Source organism: Lynx canadensis, chromosome C1 (assembly GCF_007474595.2).
Source record: "Lynx canadensis isolate LIC74 chromosome C1, mLynCan4.pri.v2, whole genome shotgun sequence".
NCBI classification, from domain to species: domain Eukaryota; kingdom Metazoa; phylum Chordata; class Mammalia; order Carnivora; family Felidae; genus Lynx; species Lynx canadensis.
The window spans coordinates 213,102,869-213,128,325 of record NC_044310.1 but is presented as its reverse complement, the minus strand read 5'-3'; the positions used below and the strand labels follow the sequence as shown (position 1 = coordinate 213,128,325).

Sequence of the window (25,457 nt, the reverse complement as noted above, 5' to 3'; positions counted from 1 at the left end):
GTCACTCTCCTACTGGCAGCCAACCAGCTCTCCTCCCCAGCTTCTCTCACCAGATATGTCCGCAGGCCAGCAGCCAACCAGCTGGGAACACCTCAGAAACGATGCTAAGAGGTCTAAGTGCTCCCTGGGGGTGGGCCTGGTGGATGGGTGCCCTGTGTCCCTGCACTAAGAGCAGTTTCCCGTTTCCAAGTTTATCAGGGTTTACATGCCATTCTCTGAAATAAGCTTTGAGCTGAAGAATGGGTGCTTTCTCCCAACAAACCACACCGTCCACGCAGGGGGCTTCTTCTCATAGACATCTGACCCTTTCATCACTTGGGCCAACTGAGATACACCAATAGATTCCAGGCCCACCCACTATACTTCTCATTCTAGTATAAGTTTCCTGCCAGACTCACCCAGCAGGAAAGAGAGACCATCCACATCTGCCAACGTAAGCATCTTGTGGGCCAAGCAGGCTTCTCGGCAAAATAGGAAGATAGCATTCTGGTTTTTACATCTGGTGCTTGGTGAGTTTGATTAGTGTGAGTCAGTCTTGCCAAAGGGATCCCCTCTGGCCCACAGAGCTAAGGGTTGCACTGCAGACCACAGTGATTTCCCCCAGAGTAAGTGCCCACTTTGCCCTCTTAGGCCAGTGAACCTGCTGCTTGGGGGCAGGGGCTCTTCCTGGTGGGCCTTTTAACTGGAAGCATGTTAGTCAGACTGAGGAAGTAGGTTCCAGTGTCTGTTCGCTCTGTGTGAAAGAACTCAGTTGCAGAGATCATAGTGACCTTGGATGTACAGTGTTCAGATAGCAGAAAAATTAGCACAAATCCATCCTGACTGCTAACAAATGTCAGGTCAGCGGGGTCCCCTTCCATCTGAAAAATGGCACCACCGGTGTTTCTCCTTCCATGTTGTACTTGGCTTGTTTGGGAGGGAAGACTTTTTCTGTACGCTCTTAGGTTCAGTTCTTGGAACATGCAAATTAAACTGGCAAAACCAGATTTGCAAAAGAAAGAGATATTTTAACAATTCATATACATACATGTGAGTTCACAGAAAAATGTAATTCAAGGAGGTGGTTAGAATTTGGTGGCTTCTATACCATCCTCATAGGGGAAGGGGAGGGGGAGAAGGGCATTTACAAGGAAAAACAATGGATTTTATTTATTTATTTATTTATTTATTTATTTATTTATTTATTATTTGAGAGAGACAGAGACAGCATGAGCAGGGGAGGGGCAGGATAGAGGGAGAGAGAGAAGAGAGAGAATCCCAAGCAGGCTCCGCACGGTTGGTGCAGAGCCCGAAGAGGGGGCTCAAACTCACAAAACCATGAGATCATGACCTGAGGTGAAGCCATGAGTCAGATGCTTAACCGACTGAGCCACCCAGGTGTCCCATCAAATGGCTTTTAGGAAAGATAAATAGGCCCTTAGGAAAATAGATAGGAAATATGGTAGTCTTGTGACAATACCTGCTTATGTGATTTCTTACTCCGAAGCAGATTTCTCTCCAGTGGAAAGAGCCCATCTCCTGAGGAGGAGACTGGTGACAGCTGAATCCTTCCAGGAGACTCTGCTTTTAGATACTGGGAGTATGGGAAAAACCATCACAGTGAGAGATTCTGGATCCCTTCAGTATGAATGCTCCTCTTCTCCGTGTCCCAAAGGCCAGGGCTGGTTGGGGGTGCTCAGGTCTAGGGGTTTGGTTCAGCATTCCTGAGACTGGCACAGGGAACTCAGCAAGGGGCAGAAGGAGCGGGGTATTCCCCCCAGCAGAGGGCTGTTCGAGGGTGAGGAAGAGGGCCAAGTCCCATGGTTTGGCGATCCAGGGCATGTGTAGGAGGCACAGAGGCCAGGGTCAATCCTATGTCCTGGGCAAGATTCTTAACTTTCGCTGGGCGTCATTTTTCTACTTGGGTAAAAAAACCCTCACAGGACACAGTAGGGCTAAGATACTTAACGCATTTAAAGCACATGCATGATAACAGGGCCTGCACAGAGCAAGTGTTCAGTTAATGCAGCCAACTTCTCTAGACGCTGGGGACACGCAGTGAGCAAAGCCGAGCCCCACTCTCCTGGATCTTCCATTAACACAAAGGTGTACATGCATCATCAGATGGCCGGGTACACCAGCAGGAAAGGAAGCAGGTGAGAGGCAGGGAGGGAGAGGTGGGGGCTGGTGTGGTCAGGGAAGGGCACATCTGAGCAGAGACCAGAATGAGTGGCCTCACCGGAATTACGATGATGTCTCATTGCTGTTCCTCCTGCATGTTCCCTTAATCATTCCTTCTCTTGCCTGAGTTTCCACCAGCCAGTGACCGGGACTAGGTCGGTTCCCATCTCAGCTGAGCACGTGGCCTCCTCTCCATGATCCTTTCTGGGGTGGCGTCAGTGGAGCGCGCGCACATTGGGGCCCCAGGTTCCGAATGTGAGTTAGGGTGTGGGTTTCTTCCATTCCTCTGTACCTCCCAATTCCACAGGGCCAGAAGACACGGGACGGGGGTGCCCTCTCCAGGAGAAAAGCTTACACATTCCGCCCTCTACCTTGTCTGGAGGAGCAGTTGTGCTTGGGGAAACCGGCCAGCTGTATGGCTGCGGGCGAGGGCTGAGCTGCAAGAACCAGAATAGAAGGGCTAAATTTAAGCCGTGGTCCTGGAGGCTTCAGGGAGCCCGCGGGCCTGTGGGCCCTGGGGTGGCTCCGTCCCACCTCCCTCCTCTCCTTCCACCTCCCCACCCCCTTCTGCCTCCTCCCCCTCCCCCTCCCTCCCGCCACCCAGCCTCTTTCCCCTCCCACCTCCTCCCCCTTCCTGCTCCCACCCCTTCCCTCCTCCCTCCTCCCCTCCTCTCCCCCCTCGCTCTCCTCCCTCTCAGAATGGAAACTGTTTTCTTTCCTGGCTGCCGAAGCCGGTTTCCTCCCAAGGAATAATGTCCTCACCGCAGCTGAGGCCGGCACTGCCCCCTGGAATTTCCCTGCAGGGGAAACAACCGCTGGCGAGCTGCTCTGAGCTGGGACACACCTAGAGCCTGCTTGTGCACCACCCAGGAGGGACACGCCCAGAGACACACACAGAAGTAAACAGAAACAGTAACAGGCTGGGAAAACCCTGGGGGGGGGGGGTGAACCCTAGGATCAGGTTCTTGTCCCAACACTGTCTCCACCTCCCTGTGATGCGGAGCAATCATCTCCTGTTCTGAACTCTTTTTTTTTTTTTTTTACCTCCTTAATATAAAATAGACCTCTTAAGAATCAAAATAGAACAGAACTCTAAAGGAATCAACCTAGAAAGTGCTTTGATTATTTCAAAGATGTCTCTTTCTTTGTTCAAAATATTTTTAAATCCCTTTTTTTTTTCTTTCTGAAAAATTCCTTTAAGGACCAGTTTTAGGCACTCATAGGTCTGCCTTGTTACTTTTCCAGACATTTCAGTTTTGCCTAGAGGGATCGCTGCCCACGGTACCAAGAGACTTGGGGCTGGTTCCAAATACTGAGTTCAAAAGATTCCTGCAAGGACAGTGAAAAGACTGTAAGGTGCCATCACTGTTGCAGAATTCCCCTGATGCCCAAGGCCGGTCCCCAGAGAGGGACAACAGCTCCTGGAGGAGCTCTCAACCCTCAGCCACACGCAGGGTCCTTCTAGAGCCTTACATAGGCCAACACTCAGACACAGAGGGGTCTGCACACAAACACACGGCCAAATGGAAACTTCTAGTTTCAGCTACAATATCCAGAGGTAGCAGTCTGTGAGAACCTGAGCCACGCACCCCTCGTGTTTTTGTGCATGTATTCACTGAGGCTAGACACGGGGGCTGTCACAGACCTGATCAGGTGGGGATGGTCACAGCTCAGACACCCTCCAAGCAGGCTGTGCCCGGAGACTTTAGCAGGAGAGCGAGCGCTGAGGGGACACACCCAGACACATTGGGTTGCCTGGTAACACAGAATGCCAGGCCCAGGGACACACACCCTCTCTGGGATCACACACTCATACTGTTTCCACAGGGGCAGGATCCCACGGAGCCGGCTGGCTGCCCCAGGCACACCCTCTCGCCACCGAGAACTGCCTTCGTTCAGAGATGTGCCTGGTTGGCTCAGTGGGTTAAGCGACCGACCTCCCCACCTTGGATCAGGTCTTGATCTCACAGCGTGAGTTCGAGCCCCGCATTGGGCTCCTTGCTGAAAGTTCAGAGGCCTGCTTCAGATTCTCTCTCTCTCTCTCTCCTCTCTCTCTCTCTTTCTCTGCGCCTCCCCCATGCACGTATTCTCTCTCTCTCAAAATAAAAAAAAAAAAAAAAAAAAAAGGAAAAAACAGCTGTGCAGCTAAAGATCCTGCTCATCGGCACCCCCAAATGCTTACCGGATTTAGAGAGTGCTGAGCAAGCCCCCCAAAACTTCCAGTCCCACTCAGTCACACACACACCGTTAGAGTGGTCAGAGTCTAGACTCCTCACGTCCTTTTGTTTCCTCTCGGAAAAACTTTGGCTTTTCCATTTTAAGCAGCCAGTGACCAAACAGTCTATTTCTGTAACTTCTTAGTATTAGCCAGAGCCTGTTCTTTTGAAACGTCTACAGTAAGTCAGGAAGAATGCTTCTGACCTTTGTTTTCAAATTCAACTATGCAGAACACTAAACACACAATGTGAAAACACAGAGGCCAATTTTTTTTAAGGGTTTTTTTTTTTTTTTTTTTTTTTTTTTTTTTTTTGAGGCCGGGAGGCACAGAGAGAAGGAGAGAGAATCCCAAGCAGGCTCCGACTGTCAGCCTGGAGCCCTATGTGGGGCTTGAACTCACGAACCGTGAGATTATGACCTGAGCTGAAGTCAAGAGTCAGATGCTTAGCTGACTGAGGCACCCCTCAGAGAACAATTTTTTAAATTCACAGACAAACCATGTTTGAGGGTTTTTCAGCTTTTTGTGGGAGAAAGGCAAGTTTACTGACTTCAGTGGTTTTTAAAATTCGAACTTGGCAAACAGGAAAACAACTGTGGAGTCTTTGTAAAGTGAGCAACAGGTAAAAGCTCCTTCGGGCAGCACCCCTCACTTCTTAGGGATGGGCAAACTGAGAACTCACCTTTGACCTGGTCTCCCCAGCCACCTTGACCAAAGTCAATCTGACCTTGATTCTGCGGAACTTCCGGTGTGGTGTTTAGACTGCCTGTCTAGTAAACAGCTGTGCCCTCCCTTGGGTCCAAGGACAGCCCCCTGTGTAGGTTCTGTCCCCTTCTCTGGATGTTTCAGACACGGTGTTGGCTTTTGGGATAAGATAATCTGGTTTCCTGGCCCAAGCAGTCTGTTTCCTCCAGTTCCACCCTGGAGACAGGACCACCCTGGAGACATCCTCAGATCTATACACTGGATCTAGTTGGGCCCTCCCCTACCATACAGGTCTGTCCTTCCTCTGTCCCTTTTCCCCTTTGCCCTTCCCTCCCTCCCTCCCTCCCTCCTCCATCCCTCCATCTCAACCTCTGACAGGAATTCCAGTGTGAACCTGGATCGGCTACAGTGAATAGGGATCTTGCCACACTCAGCCTCTCCTTACGTTATCTCCCTCTCTCAATATTCCTTTTTATTCTTACTATTCATACAGCAGTCCCCCCTTATCCATGGGGAATACTTCCCAAGACCCCCAGTGGATGCTTGAAACTGTGAATGGTACAAACCCTATATATGCTGTTTTTTCCTGTACATATATACCTATGATTTATTTGATAAGTTTAATTTATAAATTAGGCACAGTAAAAGATTAACCACAATAACTGATAATAGAACGATTATAAAAATATGCCACAATTTGAAAAAAAAAAACCCATATATGTTATGTGGATGTATCTCTCTCTTTCAAAGTATCTTATTGTACTGGGCTCACCCTTCATGTGAAGATACGAGATGATAAAAAGTCTACATGATGAGATGAAGTGAGGTGAATGACGTAGGCATTGTGACGTTAGCATCAGGCTACTGTTGACCTTCTGATGTTACGTCAGAAGGAGGGTCACCTCCTCCCAGGCCATGGTTGACTGGGTAATGAGACCCAAAGTGAAATCATGGATAAAGGGGGACTATGGTACCTCATTACCTGAAGTATTGATGAGTGCCACATTCAAGACAGAAATAGAAATAAACAAAACAAATCCTATTAGACTTAAATTTTCTTAAGTTTATGTATTTTTTCTTTAGTAATCTGTGCACTCAGCATGGAGAGTTCATGCTCTTCCAACTGAGCCAGACTGGCACTCCTAGATCTAATTTTTTAATGAAAAGTTTCTATATGTCAAGACCCACAAATATATTTATTTATTAAAAATTTTTTTTAAAGTTTATTTATTTATTTTAAGGGAGAGAGAGCGGGGGAAGGGCGGAGAGAGGGAGAGAGAAAATCCCAAGCAGGCTCTGTGCTGTCAGCACCAAGCCTGATGCGGGGCTCACACTCTCGAATTGTGAGATCATGACCTGAGCTGAAATCAAGTCAGACGCTTGACGGACTGAGCCACCCAGGCGCCCCACCAGCAAAACATATTTAAAGGCAAAAGACACATGTGGAAAATACATTTTCCAGATGTATGTGGCAACAGAGGCAAATACCCTTATCATCAAAGGGCTCTGATAAAGCACATGGCACCAAAGAGATAGATGGATGATGTGAGCAGGGCAGAGGAACCAAAACAATGAAATAGGGGCGCCTGGGTGGCTCGGTCGGTTAAGCGGCCGACTTCGGCTCAGGTCATGATCTCGCGGTCCGTGAGTTCGAGCCCCGCGTCGGGCTCTGTGCTGACAGCTCAGAGCCTGCAGCCTGTTTCAGATTCTGTGTCTCCCTCTTTCTGACCCTCCCCCGTTCATGCTCTGTCTCTCTCTGTCTCAAAAATAAAATAAACGTTAAAAAAAAAATAAAAAAAAAAACAATGAAATAAATGGAATAAGAAGAGAAAATGTTTAATCTCCTTAATACAAAGAAGTCAAAATAAAACCATTTAAAATAACATTTCCCCTTATTACCATCAGATTATAGCAGATCAATGCCCACTCTTGGGCAGCAGCTTTCTCCTGAATTATTTCTAGAAATGTGAAAGAATTGGAACAGCCTTTTTGGAGAGAAATCAAGCTTTAAAATTACAAGTATCTTCTGACCTGTCAGTTCTACCTCTACAAGTTATCTGGAAGGAATCTTTAAGGTGTCCAAAATATACGGCTACAAAAATGCTCATTGCGGTACTGTTGCTAAAAGAAAAAGGGAAAAAAATGTGTTTATAATTTTTTTCCTTTTTTTCAGAATTGTAGACCCATGATTGTATTGCTTTTTTTTTCTTAAGATTTTTTAAAGGTTTGTTTATTTATTTTGAGAGAGAGAGAGAGAGAGAATGTGAGCAGGGGAGGGGCAGAGAGAGAATCCCAAGCAGGCTCCGCACTGTCAGCATAGAGCCCAACATGGGGCTTGAACTCACAAACCAGGTGGTCATGACCTGAACCAAAATCAGGAGTCGGACGCTCCAATGACTGAGCCACCCGGTGCCCCTCAAGATTTTTAAAAAAGTAACCTCTACACTTATGGGGCTCCAACTCACAGCCCTGAGATGAAGAGTCCCTTATTCCACCGACTGAGTCAGCCAAGCCCCGCCCCCTCACCTGTTTTATGTTGTATTTATTTAAGTTCTGAACATGCCAAGCTAGACCGTTATTTTGTATTTTACTACCTTATAAAAACTGCAGTTGATAAGAAATATTCTGGGGCGACTGGCTGGCTTAGTCAGTAGAGCGTGCAACTCTTGATCTTGGGGTTATGAGTTTGGGCCCCACACTGGGTGTAGAAATTACTTAAAAATAAAATTAAAAAAAGAGAGAAAGGAAAGAAATATTCTCAGCTGGGGTGAGTCTGAGGGTTAACTCAGCCCCTCCCTGGCCCTGTGACCCATGGAAGGGTTTTCCCCTTCAGTGTTTCATTCTGAGTGTGCGGGACCTTGGGTTGAGTGAGTCTGTGGAGTGGGGTGAGGACGCTGTGTGGAGAGAAGCTGGCAGAAAAGCAGGAGGGAGGCTCTTGGGAAGATGCCTGCAGGTTAGGTCACAGGTAACCAGAGCCATGGTGCTGAGCCACATGTCTGGGGGAGAAGTCCTTTAGAGGAGGAGATGGTGTCCACAGATCGCATCAGGGTCCGTGTGGGTGACTCAGTTAAGCATCTGACTTCGGCTCAGGTCATGATCTCACGATTCATGAGTTTGAGCCCCGCATCAGGCTCTCTGCTGCCAGCACAGAGCCCCTTCCAGATCCTCTGTCCCCTGCCTCTCTCTGCCCCTCCCCCACTCTCTAAAATAAATACACATTAAAAAAAACCCAAAAATAAAAAAATAAAATGGAGTTTGGTAGGGGGGGGTATCTGGCTGGCTCAGTCAGTAGAACATGTGACTCTTGATCTCTGGGGTCCTGAGTTCGAGCCCCACCTTGGGTGCAAAGATGACTTAAATAAATATAGGGGCGCCTGTGTGGCTCAGTCGGTTAAGCGTCCAACTCGTGATTTGGCTCAGGTCATGATCTCACAGTTTGTGGGGTCAAGCCCTGCATCAGGCTATGGGCTGAGCATGGAGCCTGCTTGGGATTCTGCCTCTCTCTCTGCCCCTCCCCTGCTCACACTTGATCTTTCTCTCTCAAAATGAATGAATGAATGAATGAATGAATGAATGAAATGGAGTCCGTTGAAATGCAAGGGAATTCCAGAGCCCCTGGAAGGCTTCCTGACTCAGGGGTGAGGGTGGGGGTGGAGTCTGTGCTTTCAAAATGCCTCCCAGAGACCCTGAAGCATCTGATCCTCATCTCCTCAGCTGCCATTTCCTCTCCAGCAGGGTCCTTGCTCTGGCCATGGTGCCTTGCAGCCGCAAGACTTGTTACACGTTCCCTTTACTTCTTCAGCTTTTCCCCCGAGGGGCCCCTATACTTAGTCTGATCCGGAAACCCCATCCTACCCCTTCAGTGAATCTTACACCTGCCTGCCACTTTTCTGAACAACTAACTATAATATTTATAGGGTTTAATATATTTTTTAATGTTTATTTATTTTTGAGAGAGAGAGAGCGAGTGGGAGCAGGGGAGAGGCAGAGAGAGAAAGAGAGGGAGAATCGCAAGCAGGCTCCACACTGTCAGCGTAGAGCCCGATGCGGGGTTCAAACTCGTGAATGGCGAGAGCGTGACCTGAGCCGAAATCAAAGTGTCCGACGTTTAACGGACTGAGCCACCCAGATTCCCATTGGGTTTCATATATTTAAATTTATTTTTAATTTCACAAGTAGTACAGGAATACATCTTTACTATAAAACAATTCAAGTGACCCACATGGAGTGAATGCAGCCTCTTGATCGTCCCTTGTCCCCCACTCCCACACCAGGCTGACTCTGGGGTGGGTGGGGTGTCATGTCCTTCCAGACGCTTGTCCATGTCTTTCTCAGCTAGTTTCCAGCTCTGGAAAGAGAAGAACCATCTTTCCTGCCACCCAAGATCACTCCTCTGCCTGTGCCATGTTCTGGACCCTCAAGCCTCTTCCACAGCCTTTGGCCTCCACTCCTACACCCCCCAACCGAACATCTCTCCCCCCAACAGCCCTCCTACCCATACATGCACACAGATATACCCAGATGTTTCTTTTCCTGAAAACAAGTCTTTCTTGATCCTTACATGCCCTTAGCCCCCTCTCCTATCAGTCTCTCTTGCAGCCAACCTCTTCAACAAATGGCTCCCTTGGCCAGACTTCACACCTGCACCCATCAGATCTCAGGCAGCAGCCGCCTGCTGAACTCCCCTGGGAGGGCACTGACCCAAGTCGAGGCTCCTGTTAGCACAGTGCTGCTGCCCAGCCCCCTGCATAAGACTTCTGGCCTTGGAGGGGTGCCTGGCCATCCAACATCTGGAGTCTCCACTCCCAGGCAAAGCCCCTGGGCACTGGCTGCCCTCCCCCCGCCCCGGCAGTCCACGCGGCCTCTGCAGGAGATAGTACAAGGGCCAGGGAGCGTTGGGGGAGCTCCTCACGCAGTGCTCGTGTTCATCTCTGTAGTCACCTCAGATTTCTGTGGGCTTCTGGAAGCTTTACCTTCCAGGGACGGAGGGAACCGGCTCCGGAAGTTCTCCCGGGGTGTGGCTCACCCCAAAGCTCTGGGCATGTTCTGACAACCAGGGCTTCCAGAAACTCCAGAGGCTGGGGTGAGGAGGGTTCCTCAATGGCTCAACCTCCTCTAAAGGAGGCGGAACAGGAAGACGGGGCCTAGGCTCTACTTTACTGCTCTTCTCCCAACTTACCATCATAAAAGAAAAGCAAGCAAACTTTTGAATTATGAAACAATGCCCCCCCAAGACACTGTATTAGTTTTCTGTTGCTGCTATATCAAGTTATCATGAATTTAGCGGCTTAAACCAACACAAATTTATTCCCTTACAGTTCTGGGGGTCAGAGTCCAAAACCAAGATACTGATAGGGCTGCATTTTTTCTGGAACTTCGGGGAAGAATCTGTTTTCTAACTTCTTCTGGTCTCTAGGGGCTGCCTGCATTCCTTGGCTAGTGGCCTCTTTTTCCATCTTCAAAGCACATCCCTCCAACCTCTACATCCACGATCACATCTCCTCTCTCTGACTAACTCTCCTGCCTCCCTAAGGACCCTGGTGATTACATTGGGCCCAGGATAATCTCCCTATTTCAAGATCCTTAACTTATATTTTCGAGGGCCCATTTACCACAGGAGGTAGGATATGCGTGGATTCTGAGGATTAGGGCATGGAGGGACATCTCTGGGACCATTATTCAGTCTACCACAAGTGTGAAATGTAATATAGGTCGACATCTGTAGACAGACACTGAGATTAGACGGATGCTAATATTTTGCCTTATTTATTTATTTATTTAGTTTGTTTATTTATTTATTTTAAAGAGATAAAGCTCCACAAAAATAGCTAAATCCCTACGTGGCTTTTCCTTCCTTCTCTCCTCAAAGGTAACCACTTCCCTGAGGTTGGTGAAATTCACCCCATGTATGTTTCTGTCTTTGGTACATATTATAAACACACTAAAAAAATTTTTTTTAGTGTTTATTTTTGAGAGAGAGAGAGACAGAGCGAAGCGGGGGAGGGACAGAGAGAGAGAGAAGGAGACACAGAATCTAAAGCAGGCTCCATGCTGTCAGCACAGAGCCCGACGTGGGACTCAAACCCACAAACCAGGGGATCATGACCTGAGCCAAATTTGAACACTTAACTGACGAGCCACCCGGGTGCTCCTAAAGATTTTATTTTTAAGTAATCTCTGCACCTAATGTGGGGCTTGCACTTGTAACTTTGAGGGCAAGAGTCACATGCTCTACTGACTGAGCCAGCCAGGTGCCTCAAGGGCATTTTTAAACCAAAGAGTACCATTTGTATGTGTTTTGAAACTTTATGTAAAAGGAATCACCGTGTGTACCGTATTGCAACCTGCTTTTCTAATGCAATATGTGTTTGAGATTTTACATGTTGATACATGATGATATAGTTCATTCACTTTAACTGCAGTATAGAATGCCTCCCACGAGCAAGTTAGAGTTCATTTTGTCCATTCTTTTGACTAGAGACAGATTGTTTTCACTTTTTTTGCTATTACAAACAGTGCTTCAAAAAAAAAAAAAAAAATCTTTGTGCTTGTTTTCTGGAACACCTGTGCCAAAGACCTCGGTGGGGATACACCCAGGAGCAGCATGGCTGGGTCCCGGGTATGCACACCTTCAGCTTACTGAGGATTGCCACGCGGTCCCAGGGTACCTGCCAACAACAGTGTTTAAAAATACCCATTTCCCACATATCCTCAGCATCTGGTGTTTTCAGATTTACTGTTTGTTAAGATTCATTTTCCTTACCTATTTTCCAGTCAATCTGTTCGGTTCCAAATCTTCTTGAATGTTCTGCAGCAGCAACCTTTCCTCCATCTTGACCCTGAATGACAGACCCACCCAGCACCTTCTGTGCTCAGTGTGGTCCACCCCATTCCCTCAATTCTCTCTCTTTTGAGTCCCCCGCTCCAGTCAGCCCTCTGCCCACTATGTTTCATTTGGGCCAGCCTCTAGAAGAGCTGGTATGGTTCTGAAGCTCTCTGCTCTCCCCACAGAATGCCGTGGAATGTGCTGAGGTGGTCTACTGGGAGAAACGAAGTCTTCTGCATTACGACCCCCCAGGCTAAGTGAAGGAGTCAATCTAATCCTGGCAATGTGAGCAAATCCACTTGAGAATTACTCAGTCCTGAACTCCCCCCAAATACATGCTTGTCTATTTTTCCTGTCCCCAAGTGTTCTGAAACATACCTGCCAACGAACTGAACTGTATCCTGGAAAATGGCAGCATGGAGGAATAAATCCAAAGACTGTGACCTTTCTTTCTCTTTTCTTTATCAGCCTATGGCTTTTAGGCACCAGATTTTGTGTTCTGAGTTTTTACACCCCCCTTCCCTACTGCCCCAATCCAATTACAGTGGTGGGCTAACTATCTTGAGCTCCTTCAACACAGGGGAGCCATCTCTGAGTTATGTGGCCCTCATAATGATCCATTTCTCCTCCTGCTGGTCCCTGAGTAAACTGAAACGGTATTGTCCTTGTGTGTGGATGGTAAGCTGAAGACATTTCTCAGCCATCTGGTTCCAACCTCATAGTCTCTTGAACTTTGTATATTCCTATTAGCTGTCCATACCCATCTTATATATTCCCAAATTCCCATTAGCTATGGCTTTGCCAAAGATATATCCCTGGCAAAGATGGGGCCTGAAGGATTGTTTCCCAAAGGGGATCAGCCACATGCTTCAAAGGGAGCCCCGAGTGCTGCCGGGGGAGTCATCCATAACCTCCTGCTGTACAACCGTGGCACGGGGCTACACCCACAGCTCTTTATACACTTGTGTGTCTTAGCATTCGGAGTGAAACCCTTCTCAGTTCTAGGTACAAGATGGATACTTTAGAAGGTATTGCTTTTCCACAAACTAAACGGTTTGTGGTGCTAGTGCTCAATATGGGTCCCCTTCTCTATTCCTGGGATTTAGGGACAGGAGGGGCTCACACAGGGGTTGAGGGGCCCAAGGGTTACCTGTCATCTGAAGGGTATATGAACCTCCACTTCAACTCTCTGTGAGAAGCAGTTTGCCAGGGACTAAGCCGGACCGGCAGAGCCCAGGTGGACACCAGCCGTAATTATCCCCTTTCTGACAAAGATTGCTGGAAGCTCAGAATGCCTGACAGAGGTACCAGGAGGCAGAGGGACGAGCCAACCGCAGAGGAAGTCACCCAGAAACCCAGTGAGCTGAAATCCCTTCTCAAGTGCTTGTTTCAAAAAAAACCCAATGTTTCCTAATGGAACTCAGAGGGAGTCCTGGGCAGCCACCGAAGTGAGTAATTTGGCAGATGTCAGGGCTGGGTTGTCCACAGCTTCTTTAGAAGACCGAGGAAGCCCAAGGTCACATGCCTGCAGGTGACGTCACTCATCTGGCTCTTCTCTCCAGGTTTTTAGATTCCTCAATTCTCTCTAGCTGGGAAATTTGATCAACCCTCTGAAGGTTTTCTTTTTTTAAGTTTATTTATTTATTTAGAGAGAGCAGAGAAGTGAGCAGAGAGCAGAGAGAGTGGCAGAGAAAGAGGGAGATAGAGGATCTAAGCAGGCTCTGTGCTGTCAGCACAGAGCCCGATGTGGGGCTTGAACTCATGAACTGTGAGATCATGACCTGAGCTGAAGTCGGACGCTTAACCAGCTGAGCCACCCAGGCGCCTCAACCCTCTGCAGCTTTTTTTTCTTTTTTAACGTTTATTTATTTTGAGACAGAGAGAGACAGAGCATGAATGGGGGAGGGTCAGAGACAGAGGGAGACACAGAATCTGAAGCAGGCTCCAGGCTCTGAGTTGTCAGCACAGAGCCCGATGCGGGGCTCGAACTCACGGAGTGCGAGATCATGACCTGAGCCGAAGTCAGACACCCAACCGACTGAGCCACCCAGGCGCCCCATCTCTGCAGCTTTTAAAGAGGTAGGTGAAACTTTTTTTTTTTTCCTGGCAGTTTAAATTCTGTCCTGAATTAAGGGTTCATTTAACTCCTAAGTAGTCGATTAGAAATTAAGATATTGTTTCTTCAAGATCTACTCAAACCAGGGGTGCCTGGGCGGCTCAGTCGGGTAAGTGACCAATTCTTGATTTCAGTTCAGGTCACGATCTCATGGTTGGTGAGTTTGAGCCCTGCATCCGGCTCCCACACAGTGTGGAGCCTGCTTGGGATTCTCTTACCCTCTCTCTCTGCCCCTGTCTCCCCCTCAAAATAAATAAACTTTAAAAAAGATTTACTCAAACCAAAGGGTTTTTATTCTTTTTTATGTTTATTTATTTAGAGAGAGTGGGGGAGGAGTGCAGAGAGAGGGGGAGAGAGAGAATCTCAAGCAGGCTCCCCACTGTCAGTGCAAAGTCTGGGTGTGGGGCTCGATCCCACGAACTGCGAGATCATGATCTGAGCCAAAATCAAGAGTCGGGAGTTCAGCTGACTGGGCCACCCTGGCTCCCCTATTCTTTTTTTTTTTTTTTAAGTTTATTTATTCTGTGAGAGAGAATGCACACATGGGGGTGGGGAGGGGCAGAGAGAGAGAGAGAGAGAGAGAGAGAGAGAGAGAGAGAGAGATTGGGAGAGAGAGAGAATCCCAAGCAGGCTCCATGCTGCCACCTTGGAGCCTGACGTGGGGCCCACAAACTGTGAGATCATGACCTGAGCTGAAACCAGGAGTCTGGTGCTCAAACGACTGAGCCACCCAGGTGCCCCCCAAATTGTTATTCTTCAGAAATGACTTCTCACTGATTAGGTTCTTAACATCTCTTACCCCGTAGTTACCCTGATGAGCCTTCATGGTTTTCTGCCACAAGCTTCTCCAAGACAGACTCTCCCCATTCTTGTCTCGTATGAGGAACAGCCCGGTCGATACATTCATTCCCCTGCGGTGCTTGCTATCTGGCTTTGCCCGGGAAGGTGGTTCAGTACAGTGTGAGAAGGAAAGTGCACTTCCACGGTGTCCTACGATTCCGTTTGTGTGTGTCTGGCCGTGTGTTTCATGTGTCTGTGTAACTTCACCACGCAGAGCGGGAGCTGGCTCTCATCCCCAGCGAATCGGGCCTATTTTTTAACTCCGCCTTCACCGACATCCCGCTGGCATCTTGAAATCAGCCATGGTGGGAGCATTTACACCATGAAAAATGGCAAACAGTACAATCAAGGCTTTGTGTTTGGTGGTGGAGACAGGGGTGAGGTGGGGTGAGTGCCTAGAAATGTCTGGAAGAAACAAAAAACTCCAAAAATAGTTACCTGTGCAGCCGGGAACTGAAGAACACGGGTATTGGAGAGAATGCATCCCCCCCCTTTTGAATTTTCTGTTATGTGCATAACTATTTTTTTAAAGAGACCTTTCTTTTTTAAGAACAAAGACTTCCTGCTGTGTTTATTAATCCCACACCATCAGCTGGAAACCGCCCGGGGCCAAACTCTCTGACTGAGGCAGAGATCAGAGCCTGGAGAGATGTCTTCACTGCGGCCTCAGTGGAGTGACTTCCTGGGACTGGGGTTTGGGGTTGGGCACACACAGAGTGTAGCAGCAGGCAGTCCTTCTAGAATCCCATGCCAAGTCTGCATGGGGAGAGTCAAAGCAATGCCAGGCCCCCCGGCCAAGACGTCAGGCCAAAATTCGGGTCACCAAATTCCAAGGATGAAGCAGAAAAATGGGTATGAAGACAGGAAATCCAAAAACGGTCCAGCTCTAGGGAGGCTGAGGGAGGAGACCTGATAGAAGGGGGCCTTTCACAGGACGGTCTCTTCGATGATGGGGCTCAGGGGCAGCTTTTTAGGCCATTCCTGAGGCCACTTCCTCTGCAGCTTAAAAGGGGACATCGGCTCTGGCCAGGAGGGAAGGAGGGCAAACTGGGGCAGGGAGGAGACAAGTAGGGACGGGACGGGTTCCTCAGCACAGGGGCGGGGGCGGGGAGGTGGGGGGAGGGGAACGGCTCCTCCCCACGGAGGCCGCAGGCCACAGCAAGCAAGTCCCAGGAATGGAACAGAACTCTGGTCAGATCCAGGAAGCTCATCAGACTCCAGAAATGATCCCTTGAAGCCCTGGTCTGTGTCTGGGGGTGGGGTGGGGACTCCCACCCGAGGATCCCACCCGAGGATTCGGGGCGTGGCTTGGAAACTCTAGGTGGGGATAATGGAGGCCCCAGGTGCAAGACAGGTCACAGCCAGGAAACTCCAAATACACAGCAAGATGCAGCCCCACGACAGGCTGCGAGGTCCCCTCTGATGGGGGGGACTCAGGGCAGCACCCCATCCTTCCCTGAGGGCCAGGATGCTTGGGGAAGGAGACTCTCCAGGAAATGGAAAACATGGGGCCAAACCTTTGCCTAGGATGGCCAGGAAGTTGGGGGAGGGGGCCCAGGGAAAGGACGGCATGGCACGGGCCGCTCCCCTAACAATAGCCAAATGCCACAGCCTGTGTCCTCCAGGGCCCTCACACTTTTCCAAACTCTGCCTGACGGCATGGGCAGCACCCTTTGAAGTTTTGTCATGTGGGGCTGCCGCTAGTTAGAAGGGAATTGAACACCCCGTATTATAAACACCTGGCGGGGTGGCCTGGCAACAAGGACTAATAGGGCCACGTCTTGGCCCCCTTTCTTTTTAACTTGCTGCTCACGTCAATCAATTTTTAGATAAATTAGGTGCATACACCTCCTATCACTGGCTCAGGAGACCCCTATCTCCCACACTGTGGAGCCTTGAGCAACCTTAAAATGCCACTAATTTATTAATGACAGTCAGTCCCCAAAGCCCTATATCAATTACAGGTAAACTAAGTCCGCTTCTGCTGACATCTGCTGCCGACATGTTGAGTGTTACATTACCAAATCGTAATATCCAACTGATTTCAGCTACTTGGGAGCATATTTGACAGTTAACTCACCCCTCAAAGAGGCTGTCACGAGGCCAGGAACGCATCATGAGATACCAGAGGAAGGCCCACAGAGCCTCAGTCGCTCACTTAACCCACACGAAGACCTGTGGCTGCTGTGTTTGCTGAGTGCCTAGGATGCACTGGCCTTGGGTGGAGGACAGGATGGGCCCGTGACTGAGGGCCTAAGGCCCCAAGGACAGCTCTGTGCTATACTTGTGACAGTATGTCTTGCACCTAACAGGAGGCCTAGCACTTAGCAGGTGCTCAGTAAAAAATCAGAAATGAATAATACAATATGATGCCTTTGATAACAAAGATTTGAGGGGGCACCTGGGTGGCTCAGTCGGTTAAGCAGCCAACTCTTGATTTCGGCTCAGGTCATGACCTCACGGTTCGTGAGTTTGAGCCCCACACGGGGCTCTACACTGGCAGTGCGATGAGATTCTTTCTCACTCTCCCTCTCACTCTGCCCCTCCTCTACCTGCTCGCTCTCTCTCTCTCAACATAAATAAATAAACATTAAAAAAAATTAAAACATACAGATTTGGAAACTAAAAAGCAAGTGGTTAATTCTGCTAGGGAATTCAAGAAAGCTTTGTAGAAGAGGCTGCCAGTCAAGCTGGTCCTTGAAATGGAGCAGTCAGTGAGCAGAGAAGGGAGAAGAGCCGTCCGGAAGGACAGCAGTGAACGAGAGAGTGCCATGTAGCAAGAGGTCGGGCAGGAAGTAAGGCAGGATGAGGGGGGATCTTGAACTGCAGGTGGGTCCGGGCCTTTCAGACTCTGCACTCTGTTCATAGATTCTATTGTCCGTGTGACAAATTCTTAGGCTCAGGAGCCAAGATGCCTGTTTAGAAACATTACTTTCTTTTTGGCAGATAGTGAAACCATGCTGGGTTTCCTTTCTCACCTTGGCTGCCTGGAAGCTCCTCAAGTGCTGGATCCCTTATAATTCTTTGTACCCCATAATATTACTACTACGCAGGACCTTTCACCTACTAGATCCCGCATTAGTTCTCTGTTGTTGTATATGTAACAACAAATGTAGCATCTCAAAACAACACACATTTATCATCTTGCAGGTTCTCACAGAAGGCTGGGCAAGACTTCAGTCAGGGCTGGGGCCTCACCTGAGGCCTGACTGGGGAAGGATCTGCTTGCAAGCTCATGGGGTTGTTGGCGGAATTCAGTTCCTTGCAGCTCGTCAGACAGAGGCCTCAGTTTCTCCCCCGTGTCAGCCAGTATCGCAGTATCCCACCCTCTCTGTAGGCGGTCCACAACATGGCAGCTTGCTTCTTCAAAGCCAGCAAGGAGGAGGTCCTGTGCAAGACGGTCATTGTGGTCTTGTGTAATGTAATCAGGTGCACATAATCAGAGCCATCCATCACCTTTGCCTTATTCTATTGGCTAGAACAAGCCCCACCCACACGCAGGGAGGTGCTTATACAAAGACAGGAAGGCCAGGAGGAAGGATCATGGGACCACCTCAGTCGGCTCACCCCTGGTCCTCATGAAATATTAATGGTTAGTTAATTAAATTGCTCCTTTTGACAGTTAAAGATATCACCATTAGGAGCACCTGGCTGGCTCAGTCGGTGGAGGCTGTGACTCTTGATCTCGGGGTTATGAGTTCGAGCCTCATGTTGGGTGTAGAGATTACTTAAAATGTGAAGGGGTGGCTCAGTCAGTTGTGTCCAACTCTTGATTTCAACTCAGGTCATGACTCACAGTTTGTGAGATAGAGTCCAAGCATCAGGCACTGTGCTGGCAGCTGGGAACCTGCTTAGGATTCTCTCGCTCCCTCTCTCTCTGCCCCTCCCCTACTCATGCTCACGCTCTCTCAAAAAAAAAAAAAAAAAAAAAAAAAATCGGAGCACCTGGGTGGCTCAGTTGGTTAAGCGTCTGACTCTTGGTTTTGGCTCAGGTTATGATCTCACGGTTCATGAGTTCGAGCCCTGTGTTGGGCTCCTCACTGTCAGCAAGAAGCCTGCTTTGGATTTTTCTCTCCCTCTCTCTCTGTCCCGCCCCTGCTCACATGCGTGCACATTCTCTCTCTCTCTCTCTCTCTCTCTCTCTCAAAATAAATTAAAAAAACATAAAAAAAAAAGATATCACCATTACATAGACATATGTATTGTCTCCACAAGAAGGCAGTAAAGTGACTTCTCTGCCCTCCTAAGAATGCTCTCCCTGCCCCCACAGCACCTGCTGCAATGCTGGGTAAAAACAAGTCAATAAATATGAAGTGAAATGTCATAGAATTTACATCACTGCTGGAAGGACCTGGAGTTTTCTACCATCAAGGTAATTATCAGCTTGTCATAAATTTCTCGATTAATATATGTAATTTTTAAAAGCCGTAAAACAATTGTAACAGTCCCAAAGTGGGAACTGGATCAGACATCACCATTATGAATGTGCCCCCCCTAGAAAAATGTCTCCTAACCCCCAACACCCGTGATTCCCCTCTAGTTTACAGAGAACCTGTGTACGTGAGTAGTTTCCCAATTCTGCTAGTGCATATATATGGCATAGTCTAAGAGCATGGGGGGGCACCTGGGTGGCTCATCAGTTAAGTGTCCGACTTTGGCTCAGGTCATGATCTCAAGGTTCATGGGTTGGAGCCCTGCATTGGGCTCTGTGCTGACAGCTCAGAGCCTGGAGCCTGCTTTGGATCCGTGTCTCCCTCTCTTTCTGCTCTCTCCCGCTTGCACTCTCTCTCTCTGTCAAAAATAAACATTAAAAAAATTTAAAAAAAGAAATAAACATAAAATTTTTTTTAGAAAATTAAAAAAAAAGAGCATGGGCTCTGGGACCAGCTGACCTGGGTTGGAATCAAACTTAGCCACTTACTGCGTGACCTTAGAGGAGTCGCTTAACTTTCAATAATGACAGAAAATGTTTGTTTAGTATTTGCTATGTGCCAGGCTCTTTACATATATTAAACCCATATAAATTCATTTAACCCATGTAACCACCTTGGAGAATAGACACCATTTGTATCCCCATTTTATAGATGACAGAACTGAGGGATAATGGTTAAGGCCTGGGATTAAGATTCTTTTTTTTTTTTTTTTAACGTTTATTTATTTGAGAAAGAGCACACACGTGCACATGAGAGGGGGAGGGGCAGAGAGAGAGAGGGAGAGAGAGAATCCCAAGATTCTCTGACAGGGCAGAGCCAGACACGGGGCTCAGTCTCACAAAGTGTGAGATCATGACCTGAGAGTCCCAGGCTTAACCGACTGAGCTGCCCAGGCACCGCGGGGGATTAAGGTTCTTAGCCTGGCCAAGAACAGGGGCAACAAGGGCAAATAGTGGACAGACAAGACAACTGAGGACAAAGGCACCGCAAACAGAACTCTAGGGCCAGCAGATTCTCTTTCTCACCTGCTGTCCCCACCACCAGCTCTGTCTGGACTAGTGGGACTGGTAAGAAGTGTGGTTTACCATCTGAACCACTTACAAGTGGTCTGAGACCCTAAACACAACCTGCACCCCTTTGGGGGTGTGGTGAGAAGAAAGGAGAAGCCAGAATGCCGCCGTTTGGGGAAGTGGGTCACATCCTGCTTACAGCCACCCTTTCAGGGCACTCAGGCTCCCGGTAACTGCTTACGAAACAAGGTAATACACCAGGGAAGGAAGAGAGGAGCTGGCACCGGGAGCGCTCAAGGCGCGTCCCGCCTGCCCCCCAACAGGGAGAGAGCTCTGGGCCTCCCTGGATCTGGGTGCTCCTTGTCCTTCACCCTCCTCCCAACCCCACCTCTCGATCTTCGGCCAGTTGGGGCCGCCTCCCGTTGAGCTGTGGGGAGGGGCCAGCCAGGGATTCCGAAACCCGCACACAGGCAGACACCGTCTTATTCCAGAACCCCTTCCCCCGCCCAGATGTCCCCCTCTCCCTATACCCCGGTCTGGAGGCCACCCTGCGAGTCTGGCTTCTGTGGTAGGGTTAGCAAGCCTCACTCAGACGCAAACACAGCGTTTTCTACACTTTTCCCGCCAACATGGCCGAGTAACAGCTGAGAGGCTCCCCAGGGGCATAAAGCCACCGTTGCACAGACACCAAACTGGACGGAGCTCAGCGTGGACTGACTGGGTCCGGCAGTGTGGACAGGACAGGGCTGCGGGCACGCAGTCTCCATGCGGCCCGTGAGGATCCCGTGCCTGGAACACCGCCTTTCTGCCTACCTCCCCCCTTCTTTCCTGATGTCGGAGAGGGGGTTCAGGGCACAGAGGAGTCCCCCGCGCTCTGGCGCTTACAGAGGCGAGTGTGACGTTTCCCGTGGGGGTGGGGACCGCCCGGTGTCTCCCAGCTGTGCCTGGCCGTGTGCGCGCCTGGGTCCCCTCTGCAGTGGGGTGGGCCAGGCCAGGCCTCCTACCGCCCCGACTGCGCCCCCTGCCCCGTGGGAGAAATGTAGAGCCCTTCTACAAGCCGGAGGCAGGGGCGGCCCGGCTCCGGCTCCGGCAACACTGCACCCGTGCGGCCCCCGCGCCACAACGCGCAGTCCGGCGAGGGACCTGGGGCGCCGAAAGCGCTTCCCGAAGAGCGGAGGCGCGCGGGCCGGGTGCTCCAACTTTTCGCACAGATGTGGGGCTCGGGGGCGGCAGGCCTTGGGGACAGCAGGGACGAAGCGTTACGTCTGGAGAGGGCTCGGCCTCCCGCAGGGGATCGCGGGGGTCCTTGCGGGGCCGCCGCCCACGCGGGCGCAGGACTCGGCTCCGCCATGCTCCAGTTGAGCCCTGGAAAAACCCCGGCGCGCAGGAGAGAGGCGGGCCAGCTCGTAGGGACGGCGGGAACAAAGGCGGCCCGCGGCCGGATGCAGTCATGGAAAAACCCAACGGGGCGCCGGGGCGGGGGCGGCAGGGGAGAGGCGGTGCGCGCCCCGCAGCCCTGCCACCTTCGCCAGGCGGCCCGGGCGGGGCTGCTCCCGGCCCCCGCCCCGGAGCGCTCCGAGCGGGCGGAGCGGGGAGGCCCGGGAAGACAGAAAATGCTGGACCGGGAAGGGAGGCCCGCGCCCGCGGACAGAGAGCCAGTCGCCCGCATGCTCCGGATGCTCTCGGCCGCGAGACGAGGGAAGGGTGGTCCGGACTGGCACTCTGCACACGCGGCGCTGCACACGGCCACCTGGCAGCTACGGCAGTCGGTGGCGGCCAGCCGGTAGGGGGCGTACACAGACCCGGGCACTGGCGCCGACGCGTGTGCCGCGGCGCACACGCTCCGGCGCACACATGATCATTTACACGCACGTGCGCACAGACACGCGAGCTGCCCATAGCTCCCAGGGCAGAAGGAAGGAAAGGGGCCGTGCGAAAGGGACCGAAATAGACGTTCGTTAGGGCGGTCCCCGGGTTTAGATACAGAAGCTCAGAAACTGGGGGCGGGGCCTTAGTAGAAGTGGCGGTTGGGCACCTCCCTCCCCTCCGTTTTGCAGGTGCCGGGCTGGGCCACCTGGGCCGACGAGTTGCCCAGGTCCCGCCCCAGGGCTGGAGTTTCCCTCCAGTGCGGGAAGCTTCCTGCCTTGGCCTGGTTTTGTGAACCTGGCTGCAGGCAGGGAGGCAACAAGGCAGGGGGTGGGGGTGGGGAGGGTTATGTAGAGAAGGAAAGTGTTGGCTCAAGTTGGACTTAGTGACTCCTGAGGCCTTTTCCAGCTCTGTCTTATTATGAAGAAGGAACTGGACCCAGAGGCCATAAAAGGAGTTGGTGGGAGCTGAGGAAAAAAAAACCAAAAAACAACAAAAAACTTGGCCCCAACCACAGGCTTTTCTTGGTCAAATGTCCCCGTGTTTATTTGTGCTGCTACCTGCCGTGGGGTGCCAGGGGCAACGCCTGAACCTGTGGGGTTCCTGGGGTGCGGAAGGGACGTAGAATTTGAGGCTAGGATCAGAGGGTTAAGGATCAGAGGCAACCCAGAATCTGCCAAAATCGGAGGCTGCTGTGTTGGGGTGGCAGATGGGGGTCCCTGAAGGCCAGAGGGCAATGAAGCAGGAGACCATGACTTCAAGTTTCAAGAAAGGGCCTTTTTTATGAGGGCTGGCTGTTGGAATTGTTGCCGGAACATAGCCCGGAACAGAGCGAGGTAGTGATTGCGGCCACCAATCAGAATGCAGGGTCAACAGAAGCAGGGACACCAGCGACATGACAGGGTCAGATGAGCTGACACCTACCTGTGGTCCCTTTGGGAACTGAGGTTTAAATCAGATGACCCAGCTCTGCTTCTCCCTAGCTTCCTGATTTGGGGGATCTTATCCAACATCTTTGGCCCTCAAATTCCTCATCTGTAAAATGGGAACAAGAGCTCCTGCACCAGAGTGTTTTGGGGTATCGAAAGTGTGTAGAAGTCCCCCTTCCACCTTTCCTTTCCTCCTTTTCCACTTCTCAAAGTCCGTGGTGCTTGTTCACGAGGACCCCTTCCAAGTTCTAGTTTCTTGCGAGCAAGTGGGGTCCGGTGGGACGAAGGCTGGGGAGCAGCGCCCTCTAGTGGTCAGCATCAGGAGGGTCCAGTCGGTCCTTGAAGACACGCCCAGGCTAACGTGGTTATTGCCTGGGGTTTCTGGCAAATTAGAGCCTCCCAAGGGCTGATCGTGGGGGCTCCACTCAGGAAGGCTGTTCCTTCTGACTCAGTTTCCCCCTGGAGTAAGCAGAGAAAATGCTGTTTCCCCACCGCGACCTCTCCTCTGACCTCTGGCGGCCCAGCTACTCCAGCTTTAACAGGCTTCTCTCTCTGGAGGAGTCTATGCACTTGGCATTCATACTGGGTTTTATAGCTTGCAAAATACTTTGACACACATTACTTGTCCCGAGGAGTGCCGTTTCTGGGCGGTGATGGCACTAGATGTATAGAGGATAGTGGTTTAGAGTGTAGCTCCAGCACAGTGGACTAGCTTGGATCCTGCTTCTTCCGTCCAGCTCTGTAACCACGGCGACGTTCAAAACATTGAATAATCAGTAGGGCAGGCAGGGGCCAATCAGAACACACTCTGCCATAAATACCCGGTGCGGACACATGCGTGTATACTTGCTGAAGATTCTGGAATAACGTTAACCTCACCGGGCCTCGGTTTCTTCATCTGCAATATGGGCACGGTGACTGTCATCGTACCACTTTATAGGACTGTTGTGAAGACTAAATGATTAATGCATGGAAAAGATTGAGAAACCAGTGTCTGACGTATAGAAAGCACCAGATAAGTGTGAGCTGTATTACTGGTCCCAGCTCCTCTCAGACTCAGTGACTCAGGGCCATTGCCACTTTTATGGGAGACTTGCCGAGTGAGCCCACTGTGCTCACCTGGGTTCACCTCCTGGCTCACCTCCAGCCCCCCCCTCCCCACCTCCTTGTCTGGCCCTCCAGTTATTCTACTCTTTTTTATACGAGCTTCTCAAACATTACCATGCCTTTGGATTTCTGGGGGATCTTCTTAAATTGAAGATTCTGATTTAGACGTTCTGGGTGGGGCCTGGGATTCTACCTTCCCTGTAAGCTACCAGGTGGCACTGATGCTGGTCCGAGAAGCAAGACTCCAGAAGATCACTGCAGACACAAAAGTGTCATCTGGTTGGCCTCTAAATATTTACTGAGCGCCTACTCAGTGCAAGGCAGTGTGGGGATCCAAACAAGTTCAAGGACTGGCCTCCAGCAATAGAGAGGCTATTGCGCAAATGGTGGTTAGTAACAATTAGGTCAAAGGGCAAACGTGCCAAACAGCAGGTGGTTTGTGTAGTGAATCCATTCTCCCCCAGTAGCCAGAGTGATGCTTTAAATAGGTAAAGATCCCATAACTGCCCTGATTAAAACTGCCCAATGGCTCCCACCTCACTTAGAATAAAAGCTGAATTCTTCTGGATTCTTCTTCCAGGCCCTGCATCATCTGGCCTTGCCTCTGACCTCCTCTTCCATCACTCGGTTTATTCTAGACTCACCTTTTGTTGCTTTGAACCCAACATCCCAACTTCCTACCTGAGAGCCTTTGAATTTGCCTGGTTGATGCTTGTCCTTCAAACTGGTGAGTGCCTGGCCTCTTATTGCCTCCTCAGAGAGAACTTTCTTGACCCAAAGGAAATTTGATCTAAAGTAGCTGCCCCTGGCTCAGATCAGATATTCTCTACGGTATCATTCTGTTGGTTTTTTAAAATAGAACTTCTAAGTTCGATGTTATGGCTTTGTATTTTTGGTTGCTTTATGTCTGCTCCATGAGGGCACAGGTGTTTGCCTGCCTTATTCTGCTTTACCCCCAGCACCTAGAACAGCATCTGGTGCATAGTAGGTCTCCAGTGAAGGTCTTTGGAATGAATGAAAGAACAGCTGGGCGGGGCCCATGGGTGCCTCCCAGGGTGAGAGGAGACTTCATAGACTAGCGTACAGGAAGTTTATCAGGGAGCTCTCCTGGGGTCACATCTGTGGAAGGGTCGGGAAGGTGGCAGGAGCAAGCAGAGAGAGAAGAGGGGGTGCAGGTTCAGCTGATCCCCGGGGAGCTCCCACTGCAGGATCTGATCCCAGGGTGAACTAAACCTAATGGGCTGTGGCAG

The 25,457-nt window shown here is 50.2% G+C and overlaps 1 long non-coding RNA gene across 1 annotated transcript in view; it reads left to right on the top strand.

Annotated features, from left to right (window-relative positions):
- Positions 1-12,349, top strand: part of LOC116738287 — a 31,060-nt gene extending 18,711 nt beyond the window's left edge. Inside the window, exon 3 of the long non-coding RNA XR_004344050.1 lies at positions 12,092-12,349. This is a non-coding gene — a long non-coding RNA (uncharacterized LOC116738287). The remainder of the gene's footprint in view (positions 1-12,091) is intronic.
- Positions 12,350-25,457: the final 13,108 nt, after the last annotated feature.